Below are 20,409 nucleotides of genomic sequence, written 5' to 3'. Positions count from 1 at the left end.
TCTTTCTTTCTTTCTTTCTTTCTTTCTTTCTTTCTTTCTTTCTTTCTCTCACACTCTTACCATTCACCAACTCCTTCCCCACCATGCCTCCAATAGAAGCCCTCCTTATAATCAGTGGATATAATCAAATAAGACAAATCAACACAATGGTATGTCTTTAAATACATGCCATTCTGCACTTATAGTCCAGGACCTCTTTGCTAAGAAGTGGGTGACATATTCATTATGAGTCTTCTGAAGTCATGAATGGACACTATATTGATCAGAATTCAGAAGTCTTTCAAAGTTGTTTTCCTTTACAATACATCATTGTGGTCATTGTATAAATTGTCATTCTATTCACTGCTTCAGTCTATATGATTCTTCTCATGTTTCTCTGATTTTTTTTCATATTCATCACTAGTATAGGAATAACCTATTGCTTTCATATGCTATAATTTGTTTAACTATTCCCCAGTTGACAAGCATGAATAATTCCCATTATTATTATTATTATTATTTTGATGAAAAAAGTACTGGAAAAATGTTTGTGCATGTGAATTCTTTTTCTTTGATTTTGGCCTGTTTAGGGAGAATGTGCCTAATAGCATATTGCTGGGTCAAAGAATATACACAGTTTAGTGACTTTTGTCACTAAATGGTTGCACTAATACCTCTCCACCAACCATGCATTATGGGAAGGGTTATCCTTATCATAAAAAAAAATCTTCATGGCAATCTCTTTGCAAATGCAAGTGTTCATCATTAGCATTGCAATATTGACAAGATTACCCAATCTCTCATAAAATGATGTTTTTAGTTCCTTTTTAACTTGTGATGGCAATAGGCCTCCCAAGTACTGTGTCTTTCAAAAGAGAACCTGTGTGTTATCCATCTGCTGCAACTACTTTTTGTCTTCTGGTTTTACTCACAAAACTAATATTAAGATGGTTACGATTCAATTCCTCTAATAGTATGTTAGTTTGTTGGTCACTGGAAAAGGATTTCACATCTAGAGGCCCAAAATTTATGTTAACATTTTAGACTGTGTCAAAATGTGAAATTTTTAGCACTCTCTGCCCTCTTTTTATCTACTTTGTCACTAGCACAGAAGAAGAAAAAAAGGGGTTGCCTAAGATCATATGAAATTTTTGTTTCTTGTGTTGCCATGCACAAATAATTCATCCCTTGGTAGCCAGCCAGCTAATAAGAAGACCCTTTGTAACTAGCTATGCAAAACCTTAGAAAATAGTTAGGACCTTTTGCTGACACCGCTTACACAATGGATTTACAAGTATAAAATGAAAACTAGAAAACATTATTTTAAAATACATTCTAAAAATTCCATTCATTATTTATTAAATATCTACTATGTACAAAGTATTTTGCCAGGTACTAGAGAGAGAAATGGAAGGGTGGGCTGATTGGCTTGCCCAATCCCAGCTCACTTAAAGAAAGTTATAAGATGCCCAATCAATCAGACTTTAGACTAAGTGTTGGAAATCCCTTTGTAGTGTAGTTATATGGTACAAAAATAGTGTTTGGATAGGTTAGAAAACTTGACCATGCCCAAGGATCACCTACAAATTATTAAGTGAGTTGAGAAGGGATAGATTTGAGATAGGGTGACGTTCCATCCTACTTCTTAGGAACAAAGGTATTATTGAGCTAGGTCTGAAAAAGATATTGAAGGGTATCATTGGCTTCACAGATAACTAGAAAAACACTCATACTGAAGGAAATTCTGAGAAAAGGTCAGTTCCTTCCAAAATCCCCTCCCATTTCTTGTTTGTTCACAGACACTACAACCTTATCTACTGTTGTATTACCTAAATATTTCAGGTATATGGAGTTTTGCTTCTACTACAAAGAAATAAGAGGTTAAGGTAGAGTAGATATAAATATAAAGTTAGGCAGAGAGCCCAGCCTCTACATACATGCTAAGAAATTTCTTAACTGAGGGTTCATCTGAAGTAAAATCCTAGAGCTGAAAGAGAGGGAAACACATGGACCTTAACCACTATTGCATTGTCCCCTGAACTTAAAATGAGCCCATTTTTGAAATAGGGTGTTACATTTATTTTTGTATAACAGAGACTCTGTGGTTACAAATATTACCTGTATTTCTCCACCCAAACTGTTAAAGCTCTTTTTTCTTTTAATGTGTAATAATGTGTTCTTTGTTTATAGCGGATGCTTTCATATCTTTTTCATAAATGAAAGTGAGAGTTTGGTAAGAATTTATTTGAGTGAACAATTTTACTTTAGAAAGAGATATAATGAGAAGAAGTAAGCACATTAACTTTTAAAGATATTTCTAGCTCACTAACACATCCATTGAAATGACTTTTCTAAATTGAAAATATTGTTAATAATAGAAACCCCAAATATAATAGAATATTATTAATAATAGAATATTGTTAATAATAGAAACCCCAAGTAAAAGTTGCATTAAGAGTGGCATACTATTCAGAATAGGGGAGGCCATGGTCTTGATGCATTGTACGCTGGTCAGACAATGTGTGGAACAAGATTTTCAATTACAAGCACAATGTTTTAGAAAGGACATTAGCAAGTTTGAGTATACTAAGAGGGGAATATTCAGGAGGCAGAGGGGGTTAAGGACCAGAAAGGACTGGATGAAGCAATTGTGCCTTTTAACCTGGAGAAGAGAAGATTTAAGAGAGATATGATAGCTGATTTCAAGTATTTGAAGAATTGTCATATAAAAGAGAAATTAGGCTACTAGGCCCTCTGGGGTAGAAGTAGGATAAATGACTGGTTGTTGCAAAAAAAAAAAAAAGTCACTTAAGGCTCAATGCAAGGAAACCTTAAAAGTTAGAGCTGACCTGAAGTTGAATGGGCTGATAATGAGTTCCACTCCATTGGCAATCTTCAAGTGGAACTTGTCAGGGATATTTCTGTTCTGTTATAGTTTGGAATAGGTGACTCCTGAATTTCCTTCCACTTCTGAGATTCTGATATTCTAAGAAAGGGAGTACCATGAGACAAGGCTAGAAAGGTAATGTGGATTCACACTGTGAAGGTTATTGAATGCCAGGATTAGGAATTTATATTTTATCCAGTAGTCAAGTCCATAATGTCAAATGCCAAATAGTATTTAAAATAATGATTAAGATTTTGATCACAATTTTAAAAAGTAATTGAAAATTTAAGTTTCATGAACCATTGATGGGTAATTTTCAGCTGCTGAAAGTATATTCTCTCACTCAGTTCACTTTCCAACGATATCTTTTCCTACCTTTTCCCCCTGGTCTTCTGCTGCCTCACCCTACTCTGATGTATTATGGCTAGGTTCTCTACTTTTCACACTGCTAAATTTCCATTAGTACCAACTATAACCTGTTATACTCTAATTTTTGACAGGCTACCATATGAAGTTGTATTCACTGTTTAAATGAGTAATGTAATAGAGTCCATCCATTCCCTAAATTGTCAAATTCAAATGGCACAGTTATTTTTTCCTTTTCATGGAATCAAAGCTAGAGAGTTCTTAGAGGTCATCAAGTCCCAATCTGTAATTTTACAGATGAGGAAATTGAGGCTTGGGGAATTAGTTCCGTGATATTTCCTCATGAAACATATTAAGGACTACGATATAGAGTCTAAATGTAGTAGTTCTGTTATTGATAAAGAGAAGAGTTTGATGTAGAAAAGATTCTGATTAAGAATGTCATTGGATAATACAACAGTGAATGAATGAAACAAAAGCATTTTTAATTGCTTAGTACGTGGCAGAAACTTCAGTAAGTACTGAGGACACAAAAACAAGAGAGATAGCTGCTGCCCACAAGGAGTTTTCATTCCATTAAGGGAAGACAACAGATACAGGAGAATGATGGCCAGGGTAGAGTGTTTTGGTCTGGGAAGTCATGGGGATAATGAATGCAGTCATAATATAATCAAATGACATACTCTACATAAGAAACATAGTGTGGATTTGATTACAGTTCCCAGAGCAAGAGGTGGGAAACAGGGAGTGGAGTATGGATGGGTGGGTGGGAGGACATAGATTTTTTTTTTTACTATTTTTTTTTTTGCAAGGCAATTGGGGTTAAGTGACTTGCTGAGGGTCACACAGCTAGTAAGTGTCAAATATCTGGTCTGAGACTGAATTTGAGCTCGGGTCCTCCTGACTCCAGGGCCGATATTCTATCAACTGCGCCATCTAGCTGCCCCAAGGACATGGATTTTCAATGATGTGGCAGAAAGATTGTGTAGTTAGGCAGCTGGGGCTGGCCCAGTGTAGTGAGCTCTCCCAGCACAACTCCATGTGGAGGTGTTGACATCATTGGACAACACAGCAATAAAAAGATACATCAACTAAATTGTCAAAAGAACAAGTTTATTAATCTGGTATATATTTTACTTGTGTTCTTCATATTGATGTTTCCAAAACAAATGAAAAAATAGGTCCACTTTACATTTTCTCCTAACTTTTTACTCAAAGACAAATCATTTTGTGTTCAACCTTCCCCCCATATCCTCTATTTAGTTGTTCATTACAATCAGGGGAAAGGCTCTGGTAACTTTATAGTTAAATATCACACTTTAAACTTGTATATAACATTTTTTTTCTTCCATGGAGAAGGATTCAACATACGGCAGATCATTTTTGGACCCTATTCAGAAGAACTTAGTCACTGGAGATCTGAAAGAACATAATAGGAGGTAGTTTCACCTGTGAGGTGGTCCCACAGCAGAAATATGTAAGACAGCACTACGGTGAAAGCTTAGAACACAGCCATTATTTCTAAATGAAGATGATGCTAATGATAGTGACTACAATCTGTGTCTATGCATGTAGCTCACAAGGGAAATGTATCCTTTCATTCTTTCCTAAACCAATCAGCTAAGGCAGCAGTAACAATTAGGAATTTCATATATGGAATTATCTTCCCTCAGAATCAATGAACAAACAATTATGAAGTTACTAATACCTGCAAGCATTTTGCTAGGTGGTAGGGAAAGAAGCACAGACATGAAATAGTGTCTGCTTTCAAAGAACTGGCATTTTATTTGGGGGAGGGATGCATATTAATTTAAATATATGCAAAGTAAATTCAAGGCACTTTGGGAGGCACTGAGACCTAAATATTGGGTTACCACCAACCTGATATTGATGTTTCTACAATTACTGCTGCCTATCTTGGAGAGTTTTCCTATGCTTGTTTCCATGATGAAGAGAGAAATACTGGGACAACTAGGTGGCACACTGGTCCTGGAGTCAGAAGGATCTGAATTCAAATGCAGCCTCAGATGCTTTTGCTAGGTGTGTGACCCTGGGTGAGTCACTTAACCTTGATTGCCTCCCCCCTCCAAATATACATCTCAGAGAGAGAGAGGGAGAGAGGAAAAGAGGGAGGAAGAGAGAGAGGGAAAGAGGGAGGGAGGGAAGAAGAGAGGGAAAGAGGGAGGGAGTGGGGGAGAGAGAGAGAGAGAGAGAGTGAATGAAGGTAGAATGGAGGAAAGGATAAAAGTTAACTTAATAGTGACATATTTATATAGTACCTACTATGTGTCAGGCACTGTGCTAAGTATTTTACAAGCATTGTTTCATTTGATTCTCACAAAAACCCTGGAAGGGAGGTGCTATTATTATCCTCATTTGATAGTTGAGGAAACTGAGGTAAACAGAAATTAGGTGATTATTTGCCCAAGGTCACATTTTATAATATGCAAAATCAATGAGCTATACATGTATACATACATATACACATACATATGTACATACATATATACATATATATATATATATGGATGTAGATATAGATACAGATAGATAATATGGAGTCCTAAGACCTGAGTTCAAATCCAGTCTCAGACATTTACTATCTGTATAACCATGGGCAGGTCACTTAACTTCTGCCTACTTCACTTTCTTCATCTGTGGAGAGGGAATAATAATAGCACTTATCTCCCGGAGTTGTTGTGAGAATAAAATGACATAATATTCATAAAGCACTTTGTAAACTCTAAAGTACTTATATAAATTCTATTATTGCTGTTGTTACAAATGTAAAAGAGATTGACAAATAGTTGATACATGAGAATTCAGCACCATCATCATCTAGTAATGTATATAAAACACTGAAAGCAAGCTATCCATTCAGGAGGCTTCTTGATTGGCTGAGAGTAGACCTGGAACTATAAAATAGACCAATGAGCTCGATCCTGAAGGATATATGGGATACACAAGGATCTCTCAGACTTCAGGAGGAGGGGCTAGCAACCTAAGAAGTTAGATAGTTTTTTAAAAATTTAGTAGTATTTTATTTTTTCCAATTACACTTAAAGATAAGTTTAAACATTTTTTTTGAAAGATTTTGAGTTCCAAATTTTTCTCCCTCCACCCCAAAATAATCTGATATAGGCTATACATGTGAAATCATCTAAAAAGCATATTAAATGAGTTTCTTAAGATGTAAGGAGGAGGATCAGATCCTTCACAAAGTTTTCATGTTGTAGAAGATAAAGCTTGGATCAGCGATTTGATTAGCATAGAAAACTGCCAAATCAGGAAACTTTCTCTGCCAGTGCAAGTTGGTACTTTCCATGTATATAATCTTGAAGGTAGTTAGGTGGCACAGGATGCTGGACCTGGAGTTAGGAAGACCTTGAGGTCAATCCTGCCTCAGACACAGATAGCTTTATGATGCAGGGCAAGTCACTTAACCTCTCTCAGATCCAGTTTCCCCATTTAATAATCATCTACCTCATAAAGTTATTGTGAAGATCAAAGCATGCTAGGTATTATTAGAACACTGAGAAGGAAGGTCACTTGTCTGGTATAACTTGGCCAGTATGTGTCAGAAGTGGGATTTGAACCCAGGTCTTCCTGCTTCTAAGGCTTTCCTGTTATCTAATATATTACATTGCCCCTCTTTCATTTAGAAACAGGATTAAATGGTAAGACCTCTTTAAGTCTTGCCCTTCTGCCCTTGATTATTATTTTAATCTCCTGCATTTTTCTCTATAGTGTTTTAATAAAATGCTTGAAAATCATTTGAGCAAATGATCGTATGTGGTTTTTAGTGTAAGAGGGAAGGACAAAATCTCTGTCCTCTTTCTCAGACAAAGGTTGGTGGTAGAAAGCCTACAAGAGCGAAGGTGGTAGCACCAAAGAGGGCCTTTTTGGAAGAGAAAAGGAGTAGAGAGAAGACATGGAATATAGTAGGCCTCTGGTACGACACTTGGGAACCTGGTCATGAAAACTTTAGGAATGGCACGTCCACTTGCTGAGCTCCAGATGTCTACTATGGAGGCCACTCACCCTGCCCTGGGAGAAGAAAAGACTATCTGACTTAACAAAATCTTTTCAATTCCCAATCTTCATGATATAATATGTAATGCTTTATAAAAGTGACATCTTTATTAGCCTGGGTAATAAGATGTGTGATCATTTTGTGTGGCAAATGTTGGCATGGTAGATTAATGATTTCAGAATGTTACTATTATTTATTATTATTTAACCTTGATTGAGTTCCAACAGCATTGATATTGAATAAGTCTCCTTCTTATTGGTTTAAAAACCATTTATTTTGTGAATTAGAGCCCATATAAGCATATATCAAGTTTTTATTGGGCTAAAAGATTTACTGAAAGATTTGTCCGATTTGGGAAAGTAAAACTTTTTTCAGTAATTATCAAATGTATCCAGTAACCTGATAAATTGGTCTATTTTCAGTTTTGAATAATGAGGAATGAAATTCATCTTTGGGCAATGTGTTTGCAATGGAGATGCAGGATCTTCTTTAAAATTATGTAGCAGGATGTTTGTATAACTTATTTTTATTGGAGATAAAATATAACTTATATGCCATCATCAGGGTGGGTCATATGGGTAGGGAGAATAATCCAGACTTCTGTTTGCTATAATTAGAGGGGCCCTGGGTAGGCCTCCTTCTCCTAAATGTAAATTTCATTCCCCCTCATTCCACTATTCCTTTGAGTCTTGAGAATATTTTGGTACAAATACTTCTGGGAATGGGGGCAGAGGATTGATTGGGGAAAGTTAACCCAGAATCAGAAAATTACACAATATCAGAATTGGAAAGGATTTCAAAGATCATTTAGTTAAACCTTTATATCAGCAAGAATACGCTCTACCTGAAGGGTTCTTAACCTTTTTTTGTGTCATGGGCCCCTTTGGCAGGCTGGCTATGCCTATGTTTTTTATTCATTCATTTCAATTCTGTCTGGCTCTTTATGACCCCATTTGGGATTTTCTTGGCAGAGATAATGGAGTGGTTTGTCATTTCCTTCTCCATTTCATTTTACAGATGAGGAAGCTGAGGCAAACAGGGTTCACTGACTTGCCCAGGGTCACATAGCTAATAAGTGTCTGAGGCAAAACTTGAACACAGGTCTTCCTGACTCCAGGCCCTGCATGCTATCCACTATGCCACCTAGCTGCAAAAAACCCTGTTACTCCTCAGAATAATGAGAGTTTCCTTCAAACAACAAGAATAAAAATGAGAACAACTAGAATTATGATGATGATGATGATAATTCCTTTAATTCCCAGCTAAAATCTCACCTTCTAAAGGAAGCCTTTCTCAATCTCTCTTTACTTGAGTGCCTCTCCTTTGTTGATTATTTCTTATTTATACTGTATATAGGTCATATGCTTACATGCTATCTCCCCTGTTAGATTATGAGCAATTCAAGGGCAAGGACTGTCTTTTCATGTCTTTGCAATCCTAGTGCTAGGCACAGTGCCTGGCACAGATAACATGATTAATAAATACTTATCAACTAATATTTTTAAATAATTGAAAGAAATGCTGAATTGCAATTAGAAGTTAGTGAAAATAGGAGGCAGCTAGATGGCACAGTGGATAGAGGATTGGCCCTGGATTCAGGAGGACCTGAGTTCAAATCCGGCCTCAGACACATAATACTTACTAGCTGTGTGACCCTGGGCAAGTCATTTAACCCCATTGCCTAACCAAAAAAAAAAAAAAAACAAAAACAAAAACAGACGTTAGTGAAAATAAAGATGTGATTTTCTTTTCCCCATCCTAATTGACAAATCCTCCCCCTACCCTATCTGTAGAATCCTTGGGAGTTCCATGAACCCCAGGTTAAGAACCCCAGCTCTACAATATACTTGACAAGTAGCAATCCAATCTTTACCTGAGGATCTAGAGGAAGGGGGAATTACGTTTTACCTATATAAAAAGAAGGTGAAAAAGCAACAAAGTGGGTTACAAAGCACTAAGGAGATACTGCGTCTCCATTGTAAACATATACATCAATTGGAAATAATTGGATAAAATATGGCTTATGAATATAATAGAATACTTTTGTGCCATAAGAAATTATGAAAGAGTTGGATTCAGAGAAATTTGAGAAGACTTATATGAATGGATGCATAGTGAAGTGAGAAGATTCATAGAACAATTTATACATTAACAATGATACATGAAGACAAACAGTTTTGAAAGACTTAAGAACTCTGATCAATACAATGACCAGTCAGGATTCCAGAAGTCTGATCTTCAAGTATGCTACCCACCTCTGGGCTATCAATCAGTCAGTCATATAGCTTTTAATTAAGTATTTGCTATTTTCCAGGCACCTTTTCTAAGCACTGAGGACACAAAGAAAGGCAAAAAAACAAAAACAAAACAACAACCCCTCCCCAAAAACACCTTTTCTTGCTTCCAAGGAGCTCAGTGTAAGGAGGGAGGCAGCAAGCAAACAACCCCATACAAACAAGATATATATGATAAATTGGGAAGACATTCAGATTAAGGAGACCTGAAAAAAAATTTCTTGCATTAGGTAGGACTCCAGCAGAGACCTGAAGGAAACTAGGGAAGAAAGGAGGCAGAGCTAAGGAGAGACAGAGACATGGGGATAGCTAGTGAAAATGCCTCATTGGAAGATGGAGTTCTTGTCTGAAGAACAACAGAAAGGCCAGTGTCACTGGCAGAATATGTGGGAAAAAGTAAAGCTTGAAATGTAGGAAGGAGCTACTTTATGAAGGGCTCTTAGAGCTGAACAGAAGATCTTATATTTGATCCTAGAGGGAATAGGGAGCTACTGAAGTTTATTGACTAAGGGAGTAACATTGTAAAACCTGTACTTTGGGAAGGTTATTTTGGCATCTGAGGGGATGATGGACTAGAATAGGGGGAGACTTGAGGCAGAGAGGCCAATCAGAAAGCTATTGCAATAGACCAGGCATGGGGAATGAGGGCCTACACCAGGGTGGTTACAGTGTCAGAAGAGATAAAGTAATATGTAAAAGAGATGTTAGGAGGAGAAAATAGATTTTTGTAGGTTGAAATAAAAATTAAATTAAATTCAAAATAAATAAAATTTATGGACTCCAGAACAACCTAAAAAAAAAGGGATTGTTTATCTTAGCAGTGATTAGCAGCTCTGAAATGATAGACTTCGAGGGCTTCTAGGAAAATTTCTGCTTATTTAACAATGTTGCCTGGAGTAGGCTCTGAGTCATACCTACACATTTTGTTGTATTCTTCATGTCTTTAACAAAAAAACAAACTTCATGCTAAATGGGAAAAGGACCAAATTTTGCCTTTATCAGAAGTAGCTGAGATGATAGAACTTGCAAAATAGCAACCTTAGGCATTTTTAGCCATTTGCAGCTGCTTGGGGTAACAATGTACATGTATCAAGGTGGGGGAGAGGGAGGTTTTAGTTCTTTTCAATTATTGTTGGAGCACATGTGATCAGTCTCAGTTCTGAGAGAAAATACAAAGTTCAGCATCTGTACTAAATTGTAGGTTTGTATTGTTATCTGCTCATATTTCATGCTCTTTAATATTGCATTCAAGTAAATAGAAAATATAAGCAAAACAAAAACTTTTTCCCCCTTACCATTGATAAACAGGTTTATTTCTCTAGAATTTAAAACTACTAGATATCTTATGCCAATGTCTTATCATACTATAGAGATAACCATGGTTCTTGAAGGCTGAGTCAGCAAAACTCAAGACCTGGTAGGTTCCATCAAGCAAGGAAGTCAGTTGAGTATGTTCCAAAGATGGATTGTCAGTTTCTTGTCCAATGACCAACCTGGCCAAATTCAGACAGCTCTATCAACAGGTTATCTGCAGGGTGATGGATTTTTCTGCCTTAGTGCCTCTCAAATGACAACCATTAAGTCATTGGGGGTGGGGGGGTGCTGTGTGTGTCTGTGAGACTGCATTGGTGCAGGGAGTACTCATACCGATGAAGGTACAAGTCCTTGATGCATTGAAATAGATAGTATTGATCATTTAGACAGAGTTGCAAATACTCCCATTATTTTCCTAAATTAACTTCAAGTGAAGGACAGAAGGTGAAGACTATGAATATTAGATTTTCTTGTCTGCTTACGGAAGCACACTGGCTATTTTAATCTATAATTCAATTGCTTTACTTAATCAGGGAAGTGCTGTTGGAGGTGCAAGAGTCTCTTCCAGCCACAATTAATGTCCTGTCTAAATCCAAGCTCTTATTCTACGTGCTGTTTATCCAATGGAAGAATTAAAAGTGAAAATAAGACATTCAATCATAATACTAAAGCCCTTACAAAGTATTAAATGGATGATGCTGTATAAAGGGGTTGTCAGAATTTTGATGATGTGGAGCATGAAAAAAGAGTAAGGGGATTTAGCAAATTACATTTATGAACCACCACTGGATATATCAATTAATTTAACAAATTGACATTATGAAGCCTTACACTTGGTGAGCATTGCCTTGGATGATGTCAGACTATTTTCACTACAACATAGCTCCAGCACTATTTAGATCTCTTTATTTTCTCCTTGCCATGCTTTCATTTTATTCACTAACCTGTAGGTACATCTTTCAGCTGAATATGACACATTTAAAACATAGCTCTTATCTTTCTCCTCAAAAGAGCTGGAAGTTCCTTGAGGGCAAGGACTATTTAATTTACATCCCTAGTTCCTAGCAGAGTGCTTTGCTCAGAGTAGGTGTTTAACAAATGTTTGTTAAATAAATGGATGGATGAATGAAAGAAAGAATGAACAGGGAAGAAAAGAATGTCAACCTTGAACCCATTTCCTTCTGACTCAGATTTCTCATCACTTTGGCAAATTGATACTTTGAATTTTTAAGTTTTTTTAACGGTTGTTTTGCTAAGTTGCCCAAGTCAGTAAATCATCACTCAAACTCATATTTATTAAGTTAATACAAAAGTTAACACAATATGAAAACCAGTTAGGAGAAAGCTATATGAATATGCCCTTTTGTCCTTTCTCCAGACCAGTTTGCTCTTCAACAAGAGCTCTTACATTTCTACAGGCTCTCAGTGTTTTGGTTTTTTTTTTAAGTTTTTTTCTCTTGAATTTCTTCCTGTTTAAGTTATTTGTCAATCTCCTTTATATTTATAATCCAGTATCATGTCAGCATGATAATAATACTGAAGAAGGGGGGGATTGGGGTGCTGTTAGGTGCACAGAAGCACCCCAAGATCGTGGGAAAAAGCCCAAATCATGGCACGGATCTGCCTGAATGAATTCAACTCAGATCTTCTTCCAGCCAGAGAAAAAGTTTATTAAAGATAAGCATATAGGCCAGACTCCAAAGGAACCCAAACATCAGTGATCTAAATAGGGTTCAAGGTGGTCAGGTGACTTGCAGGGACTAGCAGCGTGAGGCAGTCTAGAAAGCTCAGTGTCTGAGTGGGGGCTGGGGCTAGGGTGGTCAGGCCAGGTGACGCCCTTAGGATGGGCGGGCATGAGGGGTCTCAGCTTCTAAGCTTGAGAACAGCTCAGCATCAGAATGGGGGTAAGGTGAGCCTTAAGTACAGACTGATTGGGGAGGGGCCAAGCAACTTGGAGTGACGGGAGGAGGGGTCCAAGGAGTGGCCAAGCAGTTTGGGGTGAGGGGAGGAGGGGTCTAGGGAGATCTGGATGGGGATGGCCAGCAAGCTGGGGCAACGGGAACACTGGCACCTAGCTAGGATTAAGGGTGGGAATGGCCAGGAAGGCAAAACAATGGGAAAGCCAGTTGATGGGGGAGGTGGATCCTTTGGAAAAGGGTCCAGGTGAGAATTTCCCCTTTGGAATGTCTGAGTGATTTGAACAGACAATGAGAATAGAGAATGAAGGGAGCTGAAAGGGAAAGTTTGCTTTCAAAGGGCTTTTAAAGGGAAATAAGGCAGTTTGTAAAACTTTAAGGGCTTCCTGGGACCGGTAAACAAAACTGAAGCCAGGTTCTTTTTGTCAGAGAGATAAGTGAGTCTACAAGGAATCTAAAAGTTTTAAGGTTTTTCTGGGAATTGTAGGTAAACCTCCTCAATACCATAGAGAGAGCTGGCTTCCGAGTCAGGAAGGTTTGGGTTTAAGTTCTGTTTTTGACACATACTCTGCTTTTAGGTGGTAGTCCCTACTAATACGATTCTTGTTTTTCACTTGATCTGTTATTTCATCTATATAGGGAATTCCTGGTGAGGAATTTCTGTTGTTCAGTCTTGCCCAACACTTTTTGTCCCCATTTGGGTTTTTCTTGGCTGTGTGACCCAGGAAAAGTCACTTCTCAGTGCCCTAGGCAATATTCTATTATCAGTAGCATCAGTAGAAGGTGCTGAATAGCAGTTAGTTAGAAATAGAAGTTCCTAGCGGCACAGTGGATAGAATTAGAACTCTGGGCCTGGAGTCAGGAACACCTAAGTTCAAATATAGCCTCAGACACTTATCTGTGTGACCCTGGGCAAGTCACTTAACTCTGTTTACTCCAGTTTTCTCATCTGTAAAATGAGCCGGAGAAGGAAAGCACAACTCAGTATCTTTGCCAAGAAAAACCCAAATGGGGACAAAAAGTGTTGGGAAAACTGAACAACAGAAATTCCTCACCAGGAGCTCCCTATATAGATGAAATAATAGATCAAGGGAAAAACAAGAATCATATTAGTAGGGACTACCACCTAAAAGCAGAGGCTATACCCATTCCTGTGACCTTCTAGAACATGGGTGTGAGAGCATGTTGCTTTGCAGTGATGCTCAAAATAAAGCTACCTAGATTCTACAGTCTCCCTCCTTTTCTGCTTACCTCTTCTGGGCATCTTGAGGCAATGTAATTTACTTAACATTCTTGGCAAGGATGATTAAAACCCCCAATATCTTGATGTAATAGGAAAGAAAGGCATAAGAAGCAGTAGATCTAGATGGATGAGGTGAGCTGAAGGGACCTCAGAGGCCCATTCCGTCTCTGACAGTCCAGATTCCAGGAGACTAATGGCTTCTATCTTTAAAGTGGAAATCACTGGGTCCCAATACTAATAGCTATTGCCTCTTTAGGGTGGGGACTCTAGGGTTTACAAAGTCAATTACTTCAGCAAGACTATGTTATCACTGTCCCCAATTGAAATAAAGCATAATTGATGAGAGTTTCAGATCACACATAGGAAAGATAAGGCTCTGGCCTTTGAAGTGCTTATATTTTAAGGGAGGAGAAAGATTGTTGGTGCCAGGCTTTAGTTTTAAAATTATACTTTGGGAGCTATTAGTTTTAGGAGAGAATTGGATAGAGGAGAATTCAAATATGCTTCACTCCCCTTTTATCAGGAAGAAATTCTGTGGGTATATGAAGTTGTATTTGGGGAAAGGGAAAGACTCTGCCTCGGGCAGAATACTGCTGAACACTGCAGAATAATGTTCCAGTAGGCCTGTGATCTCACTGGTGTGAGTATTCCCTCCAGCAATTCAAATGCTCACTCTATTCTTCATTCTTACACATCCTATGTGACTCTTGTTCACATCTCCCCATAAGTTTTACATGGTACACCAACCCAATGTACACCTCCCTTACTTCCCTCATTTTCTTTTAACATAACCATAATAACAACAAATAGTACTAAATATAGTCCTTAAACATTTACACAGTGCTTTATAAACATTATCTCATTTGATCCTTTTGACAACCTTGGGAAGTAGGTGCTATGATTATACCCATTTTACATATGGGAAAACAGAGGCAGATAGAAATCAAATGACTTACCCAAGGTCATACAGTTAAGTAATATTATGAGGCAGGTCTTCTTGACTCCAGGTCCAGTGCTCTGGCCATTACCATTTTACTGCCTCCATGATACCAATGGATCACATGGACTATGCATTAATTATAATCTCTGGTTCAGTGAGTCTCTCTCTTTCTTTGAAGTGCAATTTAAGTACCATCTTCTAGGCAGTGAAGTGGTGCAGTGAATAGAATGCCAAGCATGGAGTCAAGGAGTTCTGAGTTCAAATCTAGTTTCAGACACGTCTTAAATTTATGACCCTGGGCATGTCATTTAACCTCTGTTTGCCTCAGTTTCCTCATCTGTAAAATAGGGATAATAATAGCATCTACCTTCCAGAGTTATTGTGATGATCAAATGAGATAATAATTATAAAGTGCTTAACACAGTGCCTAGAATCTATATAAATGTTAGTTATTTTATTATTCTGTATGAAGCCCTCCCTGATGACTCATAACCTGTCCCTTCTCCCTAACTTCTATATCTTCTTACATCATATTCTTATCTACATACTTTGTGTACTCTTGATGTAGTGATACAGGCTTCCTTGCTGTTCCTCACACAAGTCAATCCATCTCCTGACTCCAGGCATTTCCATTGTCTGTTCATTTTCATTTTCATTTCTCAGAAAGCTCTCTCCTTTCTGATCTCCCTGGCTTCCTTCAAGTCCCAGCTAAAATCTCACCTTTCATAGGAAGCCTTTTTCCAATCTCCCTTAATTTTAGTGTCTTACTTCTGTTGATTATTTCCTATTTATCCTCTATATAGCTTGATTGTTTATAGTCGTGTGTGTGTGTGTGTGTGTGTGTGTGTGTGTGACTTATAATGAGTATATTCTCCACTCTGACAGCAAGGCCATAATCATAATAATCATACAATCTATTGATGTAGCCAGTCTTAAGCATCTTGAAATATGCTACAATCATAGTTTTTTTTTTTGATGTTGTCTCTGCTATTGAACTGTGAACTGCTTGAAAACAGCGACTTTTTAAAAAACCTATTCTTTGTATTATCATCACTTAGCATAATGCCCAGCACAAAATAGGTACTTAATAAAGATTTATTGACTGACTGATTCCCAACTGCTAGTGTCCTCCCTCCCAAACTTCCCTGTGTTTACTACTTTGTGTATATTTGTGTTTTTATGGGGCAGCTAAGTGGTAGAATGGATAGAGCACTGGTATGGAGTCAGGAAGACTCATCCTTCTGAGTTCAAATCTGACCTCAGACACTTAGTAGCTGTGTGACCTTGGGCTAGTCACTTAACCTTGTTTGCCTCAGTTCCTCATCTGTAAAAGGAGCTGGAGAAGGAAATGGCAAACCACTCCAGTATCTTTGCCATAAGAAACTCCAACAAAATGGGGTCACAGAGAGTTGGACACAACTGAAATGACTTAACAACAAAAAAATTGTGTTTATTCATTTTATAGTTATGATATATATATTTATATGCATATACATATATGCATACATGTATGTGTATTCATGTGTCTGCCCCATTAGAAGGTAAACTACTTGCCAGAAGGGATTATTTCATTGTTTGTGCTTGTACCCTCTGCACCTAGCATAATGCCTTGGTAATGGTATTGAAAAAAAGGAACCTGTTTCAATGCTAAGAGTAGCATAGGAAAATGTTTGATCATAGAAAGGTGGTCAAAAAAGGCTAGGAAAATGTTCTCTTATCTCAAGCAAGAGTAATAGTTAGCATTGTAGGAAAAACCAAGATTCCTTGGAACATTTTACAATTATGCTTTTTCACAATATTAAACATTATCTTTGAACAGGAATGGTTTTATTTTTGCTTAAATTCATCCTTCTCTAATTTCAGTGCTAAGAAAGGCATATTTACATTGCTCTTGCTTTTTGCCAATCGTATTTTCTGAGGTGCTGACTTCAGTGTCTACAGAAAGTGATTTACCTTCTTTTATATATCATTTCTGCCAGCGAGATTTCCCTTTCATACTTCACCACATCTTATCTTAACCTTGCCTTAAATCTGTGTTAGGTCTCCATGTTGATGACATGGATATAGCTGAAGAGAGATTATGAAGAAAACATTTACTAAACAGATCTAGCTACAGAGAAGTTTTCTTACAAGTCCTTTCCATGTTGAAATCCCTCTTGTGCTAGTTTCATCAATACTTTAAAAAGACAACAAACAAACTGTTGGCCTCTAGAGCAATAGCTTCTTCGACTAGTATTAGTTTCATAGGAAGTAGTTATTTCTGCTTTGATAAAGGGTTCAAATTTGTATCTGATATCTCTGTCCCCTAACTTTCTCCTTCCCCCAACACTCTCTGGGAACAATAATCAAATCAACTTTACAGTTGCTATTAGTAGTTCAATCAATTACCCCTACTCACCATCCCTATAGGTGTCTAGACCAAAACTCCCTTCCCTGGCCATCGTTATGTTATATGTGCTATCTCCCTCTTTTACAAAGTACATTCCTTGAGCGATGGCCATCTCATTTTGTACTTGTATCCCCTATATCTTATTACAGTGCTTGACACATAACAGTTGCTTAATAAATGGCTTTTCATTCATTCATAATTAATCCCATATTTTAGCCCTTGTAGCAGTTTTTTTTTCCCCAAGAACAAAAATGGTTGCATATCATGCTCCAGGAATAAAATGACTGTTTAGCCTATAAGTTCAATGCTCCTGGGCTTTAGGAAGAAATTCAAAGAGCAATAAGGAAAGAGAAAAATATGACTTTTGAGGACTGTTTCTTTTCTCCATTTGTTGGTATAATATTAATAAGGAACTTCATTCTCAGATTTTTAATTTTGGTAGTCATTCTATGCAACGTCACTGAAAGTTGGCTTTAATTCTTTTTTTTCCTCTTTTTACAAGGGAGAGAATTTGGGCACTGAGCAGCTCAGTAACTCATAGCTGCAACCTGAGTGACAATATCCCAAAGCTTATCTGCTAGACACCACTTCTCAAAGAATCCTACTGATAAAAGGCCGACCTTTTCATATCTGTGCTACTGAAGGCTGTAAAGCCCCCGACATTGATTTTGGGGTCTATTTTTGCAAGGTATGCAATCTTAAATCTTATCCCAGCTTGGTGTTCTTAGGTTTTGGTTGTAATTATATTTCAGTCTGCTCTCAAGGTTTGGACTTGACACAGATGTAGTTGGATTTACCAACTCCTTACATAAGAATCAGAACATTACTAATCTCCTTACTCTTCCAAGTTCTCACTGTTCAACTAGCGAAAGAAACTTTTAGAGAACACTCTAAAGAATTGATGTGATATCAAGCCCATGTCCCAGACCCCATACTTTCTCAGAGCTAGATGGTGGTGGTGTGGAGGGCTACGTGTTCAACTTTTCACCATCTTCATACTTCTAGACATAAAAACCCTAATTGACCTTATCTCACAGCCACAGCTGCACCGATTTTCTTTGCTCCCCTCACAACTCTCTAAAAACATTTGGTGTTTCTTTTATAATGGCCAACATTATGTAATGAAGGTATTTCTGAAAGGCTGTAACAGACCAGGAGTTTACCTCTACAGAAATAAAATATCAGGCTCAGCAGAAGAACAGGTTGCCTAGCAACTGATACTGCATGCTCCAGCAACTGTTCATGCCTGCTGAGATTGACAAGGGAGCTCTAGATGACTGGCTGGGCTCTGCTCTTAGCAATTTTGGCAACAAATATTAAAATGCACAGGGAGAAAAGAGAGACTTAGAAACTTTTCTAAGGGAAATTACTATGAGTGAAAAGGGGGGGGTAAACATCTGTGTCCGTATGTGTGTGTGTATGTATGTGTGTGCGTGTGTATCCATGTACTACACTGTGTTTTATCCCTGGAGAAGGGAGGCCAGATGAATTAGGATCTGGAGAAAGAAAAAAAAAAGATCTGAAATATACTTATTGCAGACTTTAAAAGAAACAATGCAATTCATTTTAGTTTGGAGGCACGTTTGAGGCATATGTAACTGAGTATGTCCAAGAAATTTTGTTCTGGTTGGTAATGGCTATGAAATGACTTTTGAATATCTGGGCAGGTGGAGCTACATGTTTCCATCCACTGTTTTATATGCCATTGTACTTATGTGTTGTGCTAAAATTGTCAACTAATGGTAGCAGGCTGATTTAGGAGCTCATTCTTGTAGCCACCAGGGAGGCATTTTTTAAACTGTCGAAATAATTAACTCATATGAAGCATTTCTTTTTTGTTATGTTTTGCAGGGAGCATTTATTTTGCTGAGTTGGTGAAATATGTAAATATGAAGTGTGGTCAGAAATGTATTCCCATAACATAAATCCATGGGCCTGTTAGGTTATTCTATTCCCTTGTATGATGTTAAAGGCAAGGATTCAAAATGATTTTCTTTTATATTCTTTTTTCTTTTTATTTTTTTTGCAAGGGCTAAAAATAGAAGTATCACCCAGAGGGCAATGGCACATGGTGGGTGTGGGTGGGCTGTAATGCATTACAAATGAGGAATTATGAAGGCAAACAAGAGGGAAGAATGTCTTGGAAGAAAAATGTATGAGTGAGAAAGATGCCCTGAGTGAAGGGTAACAGACAGGCATAGGGCTCTGCTGCTATCTATGATGTCAAGAGAAAATGAAGAAGGTAGCCTTTTGGATGAACTCTCCTTGGTGAACTTATGGGAGAGAATTGATGAAAGTTGCATAGAACGGGCAAGTAGAGAGATAAATAATAATCTGCACCCTTGGAAGGAATACCCACATCGATGAGTTAATAGATCCATTGAGTGTTTTAATACGGGAGGAGTGGAGAAATAACCTACTTCAAAATCGTTCAAACTCATACTTCAAGGGGTTGTTATAAAGATCAAGGGAGATAATATGTAAAGCACTTAGTATAGTGCTCAGCACATAGTAGGTGCTTAACAAACATTTCTTTCTTTACATAATTGATTTTTTCCTGAAGCTGTGTGTACATCATATTCTCATAAATTCAATGATTTTAAATATTTTTGTGATAAGTGTTAATTAAATGAATCCAGCAGGAATCCTGTAATAAAGCAAAGGGTCTTTTGATGGAAAAAAAGTCTTTCAGACTTGGAAAGATTTGATTCATCTGTGATCTTGCTGATGTGGGTATTCTCTTTAGTTACGCAGATGAGAACTCCCTCCCCCTTCATGCCTCTTTATCAAGTGAGATTATTGTCCATGTTCTTCCCAAAGGCAAATAGTAAATTAAAGCTTTTGTCCCATATTGGGAAATGAATTTTGTTTAGATGCTGCTGAGTTTAAAATATATAGCTTGCTACTAAAAGCAGATAATATGTCCTGTCATTTCAGTCTTATAAACATGTATCATTCATAATATAATCACTAATAAAATATAAACATGCATCAACTAGCCTTCTTTTAAGAAAATATTGTTGACTTTTGTTTACAACAGTCATTTCC

The sequence above is a fragment of the Vombatus ursinus genome, unplaced genomic scaffold, assembly GCF_900497805.2.
Source record: "Vombatus ursinus unplaced genomic scaffold, bare-nosed wombat genome assembly UNPS02009835.1, whole genome shotgun sequence".
Classification (NCBI taxonomy): Eukaryota; Metazoa; Chordata; class Mammalia; order Diprotodontia; family Vombatidae; genus Vombatus; species Vombatus ursinus.
This window is presented reverse-complemented; position numbering follows the sequence as displayed.